This window comes from Ixodes scapularis, unplaced genomic scaffold (genome assembly GCF_016920785.2).
Source record: "Ixodes scapularis isolate PalLabHiFi unplaced genomic scaffold, ASM1692078v2 PGA_scaffold0__279_contigs__length_252992795, whole genome shotgun sequence".
Taxonomy (NCBI): Eukaryota; Metazoa; Arthropoda; class Arachnida; order Ixodida; family Ixodidae; genus Ixodes; species Ixodes scapularis.
In genome coordinates this window covers 3,933,564-3,947,274 of record NW_024609835.1, presented here as the reverse complement: position 1 = coordinate 3,947,274, position 13,711 = coordinate 3,933,564, and positions in this window count along the sequence as shown.

Sequence of the window (13,711 nt, the reverse complement as noted above, 5' to 3'; positions counted from 1 at the left end):
GCTTGCTGCTTTATCGTCTGCCTCTGAGAGCTCGGCTGGCTCCTCGCGTACCTTTCGAGGACTCGGCAAACATGATCGAGGACCGAATCCACCCGTTGTGTTTTTTTCCAGATAAAAAAAAAAAAACAAAAAAAAACGAGTTGCGCGTTCTCATTTGTGCGGTTTTTTTTTTTTTTTGTTTTTTTGTGTGCTTTTTTTGCAGGTTTTGTTCGACCGAATTTGAAGTGATCCTAAAACTGAAGTATTTTGGGTCCGTTTTACTCGCGTTATCTGCTCAAGGTAGAACTCTGCATTCATACAGAGGCCCTAAACTTGTCAAACAAAAAGTTGGAACCGAAAGATCGCGATTCTTCGGCGATTCTTCGACGGTAGAAACCTTCATTTAGTCAGTGCGTAGAAGTGACACGGCGGAAGTATAAAAATAATTACAGGAAACGATGTTTGTTTCTCGGCTCCCTACGAGAACCAAGCAGCGATAGCAGACGACAGTGTCGAAACGACCTCCTCTTCTGAGCTTCTCGGCGTTGCCGCTATGTGGCGCCGGTTTCGCTGGAGTCGCCAATAATCGGTTACTGATCACGTTGCCGCTTGTTCTGACTGCGAGTTGAGCGGGAGATCGGTGCTCGCTTTTCTTAAACTTTTTCTGCGACTTCGACTGCGTGTGGTGAAAAACGAATGGGTGTTTCACAGGTCATTAACTTCAGGGATCCGTTCTAAGCGGTATTCGCGCAAAGTACAAAAATCGTTGGATCGCCCCCTTAATATAATCTGATAGGTGTGTATATGCTTTCCGAATGCAGCACATAAAAATAAAACGAGTATGTTAGTTATTTTTAATTTTTATTTTATTTGCCTTAAGTGCTTGATATTTCATTCCGGGTCTTTTAAAGTGGAGCGCGTTTGGGGATTTGGTTATTTTACCAACACGGGAAAGCGTGCCGCCACCATTTGCCCGCTACAATTAACTTGTGGTACGTTCTGAAACTCAGAGGCAGTGTGGAAATAAAAAGAAAAAAAAGAAGTCATATATTCTGCAGGCCCCGTCTGACAAGACGAATTGCATGTGCATCGACCTCAGCCACTTATTCTCAAGCACTGAATTTAAGGTAAAAAATAACGAGATTAACACCACAAGACTAATAATTCTCAGGCTAGGAATACAGACATTGTTGTAACTTGTGTCGCTATTACACGTACGAAACGAGCATGGGGCAACATGGCTTGAGTAAGCTTGTCACTGCGTGAATCTCAAACCGTAACTGATCGGGAGCATGCTGTGCCTTGTTACTTTAGCCGATCCCTTTCATATCTTGTTGCCCTTTGAAGCGCTAGATAAAGGGAGCTGCCTAGCCCGTCAGTTTAAATACACAGTGTACTTGCATACCAATGATACTCTTCGTAATCGCCTAGTATACAGTGGCACTCACTTACCTAATCATTGTCAGAAAATAGTAGGGCATATATACGAATGGGGTCGGTACGGTGGTTACAGTATACTCTAAAAAATGTCTGTGCGTCTACGTTCACGCACAACACTCGGAGAGCCAATCAGCGCAACTTACGGAGGTAGCTCAGCGAATGAGGATGCCGAAACATGTGTTTAGACCAAAAAAATGAAAGCCGCTTACAACTCCCTGTAACACCGAATTAGAACGCAGCTCTTGAGGAAGAGGAGGGAAGGGCACTGGGGGGGGGTTAAACTAACCAGTGGGGGGTCACGTGACCTTGGGGGTCACGTGACCCCCAGTGCCGATGATGTCATCACTGACGTCACTGATGACGTCATTAGTGACGTCACTGATGACTTCACCAGTGATGATGACGATGACGATGCGAATGTCGGTGACGTCATCAGTGACGTCGCTGATGACGTCATCAGTGATGATGACGTCATCAGCGAGTGATGAGTGATGATGACGATGCGGATGCCGGTGACGACATCAGTGACGTCACTGATGATGTCATCAGTGATGATGACGATGACGATGCGGATGTCGGTAACGTCATCAGTGATGATGACGATGACGATGCGGATGCCGGTGACGTCATCAATGATGATGACGATGTGGATGCCGGTGACGTCATCAGTGATGATGACGATGACGATGTGGATGCCGGTGACGTCATCAGTGATGATGACGATGACGATGCGGATGCCGGTGACGTCATCAGTGATGATGACGATGTGGATGCCGGTGACGTCATCAGTGATGATGACGATGACGATGTGGATGCCGGTGACGTCATCAGTGATGATGACGATAATGATGTGGATGCCGGTGACGTCATCAGTGATGATGACGATGACGATGTGGATGCCGGTGACGTCATCAGTGATGATGACGATGACGATGCGGATACCGGTGACGTCATCAGTGATGATGACGATGACGATGTGGATGCCGGTGACGTCATCAGTGATGATGACGATGTGGATGCCGGTGACGTCATCAGTGATGATGACGATGACGATGTGGATGCCGGTAACGTCATCAGTGATGATGACGATGACGATGTGGATGCCGGTGACGTCATCAGTGAGGATGACGTCATCGGGGGGGTCACGCGACATCGGCGGGGGTCACGTGACCTCGGGGGGTCACGTGCCCCCACGAGGTCACGTGACCCCGGTGGGGGGCTCGCGCGGTGCATTATGGGACATTTCCCATGATGCACCGGGGTCACGTGCCCCCCACGAGGTCACGTGACCCCGGTGGGGGGCTCGCGCGGTGCATTATGGGACATTTCCCATGATGCACCGCGCGGTTACGCCGACGCCGACGGCGACGGCGACGGCGACGCCGACGGCGACGCCGCTCAAGCCGGAAACGGGCCCCTAAGAGCTGCGCTCTAAAAAGTGAAAGCCGTTTACAACTCCCTGTAACACCGAATTAGAGCGCAGCTCTTGAGGAGGAGGAGGGAAGGGTACTGGGGGGTGAAGTGACCTGGGGGGGGTCACGTGACCTTGGGGAGTCACGTGACCATGCCGATGATGTCATCAGTGACGTCACTGATGACGTCATCGGTGACGATGACGATGCGGACCGATGACGTCATCAGCGATGATGACGATGACGATGCGGATGTCGGTGACGTCATCAGTGACGTCACTGATGACGTCATCTGTGATGATGACGATGACGATGCGGATGCCCCCCCGAAGTCACGTGACACCCCCAGGTCACGTGACCCCCGCCGAGGTCACGTGACCTCCCCGATGACGTCATCGTCACTGATGACGTCACCGGCATCCGCATCGTCATCGTCATCATCACTGATGACCTCACCGGCATCCGCATCGTCATCATCACTGATGACATCATCAGTGACGTCACTGATGACGTCACCGGCATCCGCATCGTCATCGTCATCATCACTGATGACGTCATCAGTGACGTCACCGGCATCCGCATCGTCATCATCACTGATGACGTCATCAGTGACGTCACTGATATGATGGCGATGACGATGCGGATGCCGGTGACGTCATCGATGACTCCATCGGGGAGGTCACGTGACCTCGGCGGGGGTCACGTGACCCTGGGGGTGGTCACGTGACCTGGGGGTGTCACGTGACTTTGGGGGGGTCAGGTGACCTCGGGGGGTCACGTGACTTCAGGGGGGTCACGTGACTTTGGGTGTCACGTGACCTTGGGGTGACCGTGGGGGTCATGTGACCTTGGGATGACCTTGGGGCCACGTGACCTTGGGATGACCTTGGTTACGCCGACGCCGACGCCAACGCCGACGCCAACGCCGACGCCGACGGCGACGCCGACGCCGCTCAAGCCGGGAACGGGCCCCTAAGAGCTGCGCTCTAAAAACGCAGTCTGAGTTATTACATTAAGCAAGGCAAAACGTCACGCTTGCATTGCTTAATGTCACAACTCAGACTGCGTTTTAGAGCGCAGCTCTTAGGGGCCCGTTTCCGGCTTGAGCGGCGTCGCCGTCGGCGTAACCGCGCGGTGCATCATGGGAAATGTCCCATAATGCACCGCGCGAGCCCCCCACCAAGGTCACGTGACCTCGTGGGGGTCACGTGACCCCCCGAAGTCACGTGGCCCCCTCCTCGAGGTCACGTGACCCCCGCCGATGTCGCGTGACCCCCCGATGACGTCATCGTCACTGATGACGTCACCGGCATCCACATCGTCATCGTCATCATCACTGATGACGTCACCGGCATCCACATTGTCATCGTCATCATCACTGATGACGTCACCGGCATCCACATCGTCATCGTCATAACTGATGACGTCACCGGCATCCGCATCGTCATCGTCATCATCACTGATGACGTCACCGGCATCCACATCGTCATCGCCATCATCACTGATGACGTCACCGGCATCCACATCGTCATCGTCATCATCACTGATGACGTCACCGGCATCCGCATCGTCATCGTCATCATCACTGATGACGTCACCGGCATCCACATCGTCATCGTCATCATCACTGATGACGTCACCGGCATCCACATCGTCATCGTCATCATCACTGATGACGTCACCGGCATCCACATCGTCATCGTCATCATCACTGATGACGTCACCGGAATCCGCATTGTCATCGTCATCATCACTGATGACGTCATCAGTGACGTCACTGATGTCATCACCGGCATCCGCATCGTCATCGTCATCATCACTGATGACGTCATCAGCGACGTCACTGATGACGTCACCTACATTCGCTTCGTCATCGTCATCATCACTGGTGAAGTCATCAGTGACGTCACTAATGACGTCATCGGTACCCGCATCGTCATCGTCACTGATGACGTCATCAGTGACGTCAGTGATGACATCATCGGCATTGGGGGTCACGTGACCCCCAAGGTAACGTGGCCCCCCCTGGTTAGTTTAAGCCCCCCCCAGTGCCCTTCCCTCCTCCTCCTCAAGAGCTGCGCTCTAATTCGGCGTTACAGGGAGTTGTAAGCGGCTTTCATTTTTTAGGTCTAAACATATGTTGCGGCCCAAATGAGTTGCTGGGCGAGTTGGATAGACATCTTGACTTAAACAGCGCAAATAAGTTACGTAAGGAAGATACAACAGGAAGGAAAGAGCGCTGACTCACAACTGAGGTTTTAATGATGATGTAGTGAAAGAGAAGGAAGGTGTCAAGTGCTGTAATATTATTAAATTAAAGAAGGTTATTAACGGAATGACAATTTGAATTTCTAAGTAACCGGAGTGAATATATCTACGTACAAATATTCAGATGTGATCTACAAATTTGTCGGTGACCCAACGGTTATTGGTTGTCACAGCCAGAAAAAAAGAAGAAGGTTAGTCGTATATTCAGATACGTAGACGACTATCTTATCCTCCTCAATGCCCGACCCAAATGTGACACACAGTTCATGGATTCCGTTCAAACGACATTCGAAGAACACGCCGGGGGACTAATGTTCACGCATGAATGGCCGGAAAACCAATTCCTCCAATTCTTAGATCTCAAAATAACATTCCACGAAGACAGTGTATGCTGGATGTATGCCCCACGAACAAAGAAAAGTCTTCTGCAATTCGACTCAGCACACACTAAGCTCGTCAAGAGAGGAATTGTTGCCAGTACGTTGGGGGCGGCTCGGAGGAAGTCTTGCGACCACACAGCAGGAGAGAGCTTCAACAACCAGCTGCAGAGACTTCGCGCTTCAGGGTACCCGACTTCAGTTATTTCCACCATCGTGGAGAGCATGTTAAAACAACGTCAAGGAGGAAGTCCAAACCGAACAAAGATCTGACCTGTGGCAATGCCCTACATTCACCGTCTCTCCCATAACCTAAAAAGAGTAGCCGCAAAGTTTGAGGTTCCTATCCTCCTCACAGCACCCGACAAACTTAAAAGATTATGTCCAAAAATCAACGAGCAGCGGGATACACACGACCTATGTAAAATCAACCATGCAAGAAAGTTCGTGGAATGTCAGAGCGGCATCATATATGAAATACCGTTGTCATGTGGGAAGGTGTATCTGGGACAATCTTGAAGGTGCATCAATGTGAGACTTAGGGAACATGCACTTTCACTAAACTCAACGCCAGCGGGCCATCTTGCTGTGCATGTGAGAGATTGCGGGTGCACACCAAGGTTTTCTGAGACTAAGGTGCTTAAACATTTTAAGGAACAAAAGACTAGAGAGGTGTACGAGGCGTGCAAGATCGCGAATAAGGGCCTAGCCATGCATAAGTACGCCTTCGATTGCTCTGACGGCGAAAGAGCTCCAATTTTTGAATTTTAGTCCCTAAATTATTTTTCTTCCTGTTTTCTTCTTCCTTTTTCTTCTTCTCAATTTTCATTTCTGTGGAAGCCAACGCCCTTGGGATCACCGTCGACATCGTGATTCTTCTTCTGTTTTTCTGGCTGTGACAACCAATAACCGTTGGGTCACCGACAACTTTGTAGATCACATCTGAATATTTGTCCGTAGATATATTCACTCTGGTTACTTAGAAATGCAAATTGTCATTCCGTTAATATGGCCCTTAGCACTTTACCTCCTGCGCGGACGATGTCCTTCGGGGCTCTTCGCGTGCCTTCTGCTCGCCGCGAGCGAGTACGTCCTGTGGCGAAACCGGTGCTGCGCCGTGGGACAGGGACGGAGGCTGCGCTCGCTCTGGCCGCTTCTGTTCAGGCTACGGCGGGAGCTCGTGTCCCACCTCGAGGCGCAACTGTTCCTCCTCGGAGAGCAGGAGTTCCTGCGGCGCTGGTCCTGCCGATACCTACACGTGCACAACTCTCGCATTGAACTCCGTTTTCAATATGTTGATCATATCTAGACCGCGTTAGGCGGAGAAAGGGGGAACGGGACGACGATGCGGCCCTCTCTTTGAGGCGTCGCAGGGTCGGGACGTGCGAGCACAGTACCGGTTGGGGGGCCTCCTTGCGCGAGTGATCGCGCGGACGGGCGCTTTGCCGAGCGGTGGGTGCGTGCCCGCACCTTAGGCACGGGGTTGGCTAGCTTGAAAGACTATATACTGTACATAGTGCGTTCTCGGGTTTTGGTTTTGTTATGGGCATGACACCACTGTTGTAAATAAAATTTTCTAAACAGAAAGAGGTTAATAATTATAACCTTCTTTAATTTAATAATATTACAGCACTTGACACCTTCCTTCTCTTTCACTACATCATTATTAAAACCTCAGTTGTGAGTCAGCGCTCTTTCTTTCCTGTTGTATCTTCCTTACGTAACTCATTTGCGCTGTTTAAGTCAATATGTTGCGGCGTTGTCATTCGCTGAGCTGCCTCCGTAAGTTGCGCTGATTGGCTCTCCGAGTGTTGTGCGTGAAAGTAGACGCACAGACTTTTTTAAAGTCTAGAGTCGCGGAGGGGGGGGGGGGTTGTGTTGGAGTTGTTCGTGTCTTGTACTGCTCACATGTATGTGCCTGCAACAGTGTTCGGAATGTTGGTTGGTCTTCGTGCTATCAATCTAAAAAAAAGAGAATCATCTTTTTTTTTAACTCTTGGTTACTACAACAGCTTCCAGGTGGCGCAAGTGGCGGCCTGACCCAAGAAGCTGGGCGTTGTGCAGTCACGTATCTATTGATTTACAAACAACTGGCCCGCTGGCCTACTGACGTCTCTCAGTTCGATAACAATCGTAATAATTGTGCCACCCAGCCACCTAATTATTTGTTCTGTGCCCAGGAGTTGTGATGTGCAGGCACACACGCACACGAATGGATAACCACGTCGGTAGAGGTAGGCACAAACCAGACGCTATAAAGAAAAAGAAAAAAAAAACGCGGTTGAACGTTTTTGTTCGGTGTCGACGAAGGTGCCCAGTGATTCGTCGCCGCATACAAAAAAACATACGTTGTGTTCAATCAAGTTACAGTATGCACATTCCTGTTTTTCTTAACGTTCTCTGACGGCAACAAAATATTCAATCTAGTGAGATGTCGTCGGCGGCCATCGTGGCGAATCCGGTACACACTGCCGTCCTTACAGGATATAGGTGGCGAAAACGGACGCCGACGGGCAGCTTTCTATTCCCAGTCTCACAGCCTTACAGACGACGACAGACGGCGGTGAAATAGCAGACGAAGCCGGAGGCTTCCGCTCGTCTGATCGCACGACTTGCAAGTAGTGTTAGACCTCCAGACTAAACACACCGGATGACGCGAAAGGGAGGCGCTACATTTCCCAGCCTGTTCCGTCGAGCAGTCGAGCAGGCTAGGACCTCTACCTAAACTGCGTCTAACGGCGTAAATATTGCGCCATGTTCTTTTTCGCGCAAAATTTATTTAAACATTTATAGAGGTTTACAATTCTTTGTAATGTAGAATTAAAGCGCAGCACCTGAAGAGGAGGAGGGAAGGACACGGAGGGGAGGGTATGCTCCTACACCCCCTCCTCACCCTCCCCTCCTCCTCGCCTGTCACCCTCCCTTTAGCGGAAATTTTTCGATAAATTTTTCGCTAAATTTAGGGAAAATTACTCCGCTATATTTACCGGGGAAATATTCCCGCTAAATTTAGCGCGACATTCATTCATTAGCGAAAATTTCTCGCTAAATTTAGCAAGGAAACTGAATTGGTGGGGTCACGTGACGTCAATATTCAGGCTAGATTTAGCGGGAAAATTTTTCCTAATATAACGCGCGTGGGTAAGCAAAAGCCGACGCCGCTTACCCCGAAAACGGGCGCCTAAGAGCTGCGCTCTAAAAATACGTGTCCCATCTGTGCCGTAGAAAAAAAAAAAAAGAATAACTTTTTATTTTCTTGCACTGTTTTTTAATTCTGGGAGAAAGTCATGGGCGTTACGTCCCAACGAACTCACAATGTCCTAGTTTCAGACGTAGATATATCCGGCCAATTTGGTTACTTGTACCGTTTATTGTATTTAATACTGTTTATTAAAACATAATACTAACCTCGAAGTGAGGCTCCTTGAATAGGGGATAGTTTCTGGCGGCAGTTTATAACTCACGCAACGCCGTTGGAGAAAAATAATGCTTGTGTTACTAATGTCAGTCAGGTGACTGTCCTCCGACACGAAATTCGATAAGAATAATTTTGTATATTCCATGACAGTAAGGTTTGACAGTAAAATTCCCGGAATTGCGCTCCGAAAGCAAAAGATGCTTACCAGTGTCCTAGCGGCTGCTGTCACCTTCAGATTACTCCCATTGAGAAGCTGCACACTTGGCGAGACGATGGTGCCATTGCTGGAAACATTCTCAAGATTAGCTTTTTCGGCTCAAAAACAAAAAGTAATATTGCGTTTGACTGGAAATCATGGGCGTGAGTAGATATTTGTTCATTCGAGGCATCTTTGAATTTTAGGTAAAGTAAAACATTGCGGGGGGATACATAAGGTTTTGCGGTCACCGGTGACGAAACCTGTCAGGCATTGCAGTACTTTTAAACGGTAAGGTAAAAAGTGATTTTGATGATTAAAAAATGTAGACATCGTACTGTACCTTTTTTTTGTGTACCCCGTCTCTTCAGAAGTTTCTTTACTTTTTAGAGCGCAGCTCTTAGGCGCCCGTTTCCGGCTTGAGCGGCGTGGGCGTCGCCCTCGGTGTCGCCGTCACCGTCGGCGTAACCGCGCGGTGCATTATGGGTAAATTTCCCCGCTAAATCTAGCGGAAAAATTTCCCCGCTAAATCTAGCGAAAAAATTTCCCCGCTAAATCTAGCGGAAAAATTTCCCCTCTAAATCTAGCGGGAAAATTTCCCCGCTAAATCTAACGAAAACATTTCCCCGCTAAATCTAGCGGAAAAATTTCCGCGCTAAATCTAGCGGGAAAATTTCCCTGCTAAATCTAGCGGGAAAACTTCCCCGCTAAATCTACCGGGAAAATTTCCCCGCTAAATTTAGCGAAAAAAATTTCCCCGCTAAATTTAGCAGAAAAATTTCCCCGCTAAATGTAGCGGAAAAAATTCCCCGCTAAATTTAGCGGAAAATTTCCCCACTAGATCTAGCGAAATTTTCCCGCTAAACCTAGCAGAAAAAAGTTCCCCGCTAGATCTAGCGGTAAAATTCCCCCGCTAAATCTAGCGGGGGATTTTAGTAACGCGACCTGGGCGGGGGTCACGTGACCTGGGGAGTCACGTGACCCCTCCCCCTAGGTCTCGTGACACCCCCAGGTAACGTGACCCCCTCTCGAGGTCACGTGACCTCGGAGGGGGGTCACGTGACCCTTTTCCATATGTCACGCGACACCCCCCCCCCCCCCCCCCCCCCCCGCCCCCGAGAACAGGTAACCCTCAGTACCCTTCCCTCCTCCTCCTCAAGAGCCGCGCTCCAATTCGGCGTTACAGGGAGTTGTAAACGGCTTTCATTTTTTTTTCTTTTCTAATCACTTTACACGCTTTCTCGCGCGACGGCTGTCATTTCCGTGATATTGAACCTGGTCGTGATTGAAGACTCGGGATACCATCATTGCATATATTCCTTTTTACGTTTGCGAATCCTCGTTCCTGGCACATTCTCCTTATTCATATTAAATTCATCCGCTATTACTCGCCTATCCTTCGACTTGAGGGCACCAGGGTTGGCATTCTGTCCACATTTGCGCGAGTGTTTGGCTATTTCTTCGTAGCAAGTTTACCCAGTATAAGCCTTCGATAATTGGGCGAAATATTTAACTCCGCTTAACAATCTTCACACAAAAGTTGATGGTAGCCCCTGGTTCCAGTAAAGGCCCTGTCACACTGAGGCAACAGTTGGACAACTCTGTCCGGCAACACAGGAAAGTTGTGTTGCCGGCGACCCTGTCACATTGCGGCAACAACAACAGTGGGCGACATGTCGCTGCCGCCCGGCAACCGTGTTGCCCGATTTGTTGTCCGAAAACCCTGTCACACCGCGCTGACGGCGAGGACAACACGAGGAACACTCCGCCATCTTCATTGTTTACTTTCGTTCGTGTGCGGCGTGGAATCGCTTAAAATGTGACTTTACAAAGTGCTAGTTCGTTCGAAGGGCCGGGAATTACCACGGTACGACCAGTGACTGGGATTAGAAAACTTGACACGGAGAGTATTTTCCTCTCTTTATTTTATCGAAATGTTCTTCATTCTCTGACAAAGCAGATAGCCCTAACCGAGGAAAGTGACATCGCTGATACATTTTCGGGATTTACGCCACCGTATGAAGTGTTTCTGTTCAGTTCTTTCATGCAATTCCTATGCCTACAGTAAATTGAGTTAGCACCGACAGTACCCCAAAGCGTCTTTCGTAGCGTGGTGTTGAGCTGAACTGACAGTGCTTCAAAGCTGCGACACCGACACGATCGGCATTCATATCCATCGGCGGAATAAATATTTTTCAACGCTGTATACTTGCCTACCGCCTGCTATGTGATCGCTTCATTCCCCCAGAACCCTGGGTATTTTTAAAACAAATCAGGTGTCTGGTAGTGGCTGTTTCCAAGTTCCAAGCATCAACAATCATGATCAGAATGGTCGTATTAATGCTTCGATTTTTTAATCTTTGGTTTTCTGGATTATTTTTATTATACTTCATCAGCGGATGAAAGTAGGCATGCCATTTTATTTGACTATCAGTAATGTGAGTTGGTCTCTCGGCAGTTCTAATTCCAAAACCAGTCTGAACGTTCACGACCGTAGCTGTGACCACTTTGAAAATCGCTTTCCGTATAACTACGCAGCAAAAACATTAATCGAAAATAGTTTAGCTGCACGCCAGCCCTAATTATTGTTAAATAACGTTTTCCAAGCCTTTATTTGAGTAAGACGGTATTGATAGGGGGGGGGGGGGGGTGGCTAGCTTTACGATCGAAGTGTTGCCGGCGCGAAATTCGCTCAGCCAGCGATCAGGGCAACACACGTTGTCCAACACAAGTTGCTGCTGTTTTTGTTGCCGAAAGCTGTCATACCGAGGCAACATTTTAGTTGTCGTCCATGTTGTCGTGCTGTTGCCGCGATGTGACAGGTTTGTCGGACAACATGGGGAGCGAGCAACAAGTTGCCCGACTGTTGGACAACGTGTTGTGTTGCTGTTGCCGTCGTGTTGCCCCAGTGTGACAGGGCCTTAACAAAATATCCGGGCGTAGAAAAACACCAGTGCTCACAAATTCCCGTGCTGCTCGGCAACGGATGAATTATCTCATTTTTATCTCAGACAAGCTGCAACATGTTCGGACCTGCTCGCATGAAAACATCTGTCCGATTCGACACCCCAGAGCTACGCGGCAGCCATTCCGGGAGGTAAACTGTCACGCCTCTTTGCGTTAATCCGCATTCCTTGCACATATATGTCGGTGTACGGCCTCCAAGTTCCTTCGCTCTTTGCGCACCTCGCGTGTTTATTTAACCGCCAAATGCGTCCACCTAGGCTCCCCCCCCCCCCCCCCCCCCCCCAAACTGAATCGGGGACGACGCTCGCTTCACTAGCCCCTTCGTTGCGCGATCCCTGCGTGTACTCGTATGTTGCCCTTTGAGCCCGACGTGCCAAAAACACACTTTTGAAAACCTGCTGGCTGCATTTTTTTGTTTAGTTCCGATTAGTCACGGGCTTATAAATCTAGGTCGCCTCTTTTACTTACAAATAGGCACTTTGATGTGGTTCGTCTATTTGCGACCATTTTACGAGGCAGTCTAAATTGCGCAAACATAGTTACCGACTCTCGTCGTCTACATGAAAACATATTTTGTATCCGGGTTGTTCATAAAGTCCTTGATAACTTAAAAAACACCGACCTTGGCCTACTACGATAACTTTTCCCGATCTGGGGTTTGTTCTTTGGCCTTCTTTTAAACCGATTCCGCAATTTGATTGGCTGTCGGATAATAAAAATAATAAATCATTTATTGAACAATTCTTGTACACAATTTTGATCGAAAGCCCGCATAAGCGCGCGAGCGCTTGTGTGTGTGACCGTGGCAACCCAAAAGAGTGCTTAAAATAATTAAAACAATTGTGACACAAACGTTTTTGTTAAGAACAGGATATACATTGTTAACGCAGGCCAACTGGACAGCAAATGAAAGAACAGTATGTATACACCTAAACATGACGAGAGCACCACTCCTTTAATTTCTGTTTCGCGTCTTTCAGAGACGTCAGGTCGTATAATTCTTCCGGATGTTTATTGAAGTAGAATGGGATATAATCTTTTTTTAAACGTCTCCCGTAATTTCTGTATACCATAGGAGTGGAAAATGTTTCAGAATGTCTCAGATGTTTTTGTCTGTTGACACTATACTTGAAATCGGTAGTATAATAATATTTCATTAAAATTACATATTCCCTTAATTTCTGTACCAGCAATATTTGTAGAGAGGACAATTTTTCATCATTATCATGAGTTTCCAATTTCGAAGCCATAGACAATTCTATATATTAGTCTATTTATTTTTTCTTCCGGTGGGCAGAACAGGTTCCATACACAGTGATTCCGTAACGCAAGAGGGTGACTCTCAGTGCTTCGTACTCTCTTTTCCTAAGTGAAACCCCTGCCCGTTTCGATCTGGATGAGCATCGTACCGGGGTGCGGTCGTGTATCACTACTGCGTGATGCACGTTAAAGACCCCAGGTTAGCGGTTGTGCCGCACTGGCTAAATGGCCCATGTACAGCTGAGACACCAGACACCCACTGAGGCAGACTAACTTCCGGCTGTATGAACATACACACAACATTTTCCTTTTGCTAAGTGAAATATTATAGAGATTTCTTAGTTTGTACATATACGCTAAGACCATTCGTAAACGCTTTACAAGATTTTTGACG